We start from the raw sequence: 658 nt of genomic DNA on the forward strand, positions 1-658 counted from the left end.
AATGGAGATAAACAGGCTGCAACATCACTCCCCAGGAGCCAAAATGCAGCACAAGGAGACCTATTTGCTCATCAGTCTTCCTAAGGAGCGCTGATCATTCACCACTCTACCAAAACTTGTGTGCAACATTTTGTTAAGTGGTGTAGAAATGCAAAAAGACAGTGAACTACATTTTAAGGAGCTGCTAACATGTGCCCAGGGCCCTATTGCTGACCTGCAAATTTATTACTACACCTCTACCTTGGTATAACGCGACCCAATATAACACGAATTCGGATATAACGCAGTAAAGCAGTGCTCTAAGGGGGCGGGGCTGCACACTCTGGTGGATCAAAGCAAGTTCAATATAACGAGGTTTCACCTATAACATGGTAAGATTTTTTTGGCTTCCGAGGACAGCGTTATATCGAGGTAGAGGTGTACTTATTAAATAACTTGTATTATTATAAGAAGAGGTTTTTCCACTATTATCAAACTCATAGTGGTTGGGGAGGGAAAGAAGGAACATGATTAAATCTGAATTTTTATTCCCTATGTACACCTCTACCCCACTATAACACAGTCATGGGGAGCCAAAAATCCATATCACGTTATATTGGGGTAGGGGTGGCAAGGCTCCGGAGGTGATTTAAAGGGCCCGGGGTTCCCCGTAGCAGCT

This window comes from Gopherus flavomarginatus, chromosome 3 (genome assembly GCF_025201925.1).
Source record: "Gopherus flavomarginatus isolate rGopFla2 chromosome 3, rGopFla2.mat.asm, whole genome shotgun sequence".
NCBI classification, from domain to species: domain Eukaryota; kingdom Metazoa; phylum Chordata; order Testudines; family Testudinidae; genus Gopherus; species Gopherus flavomarginatus.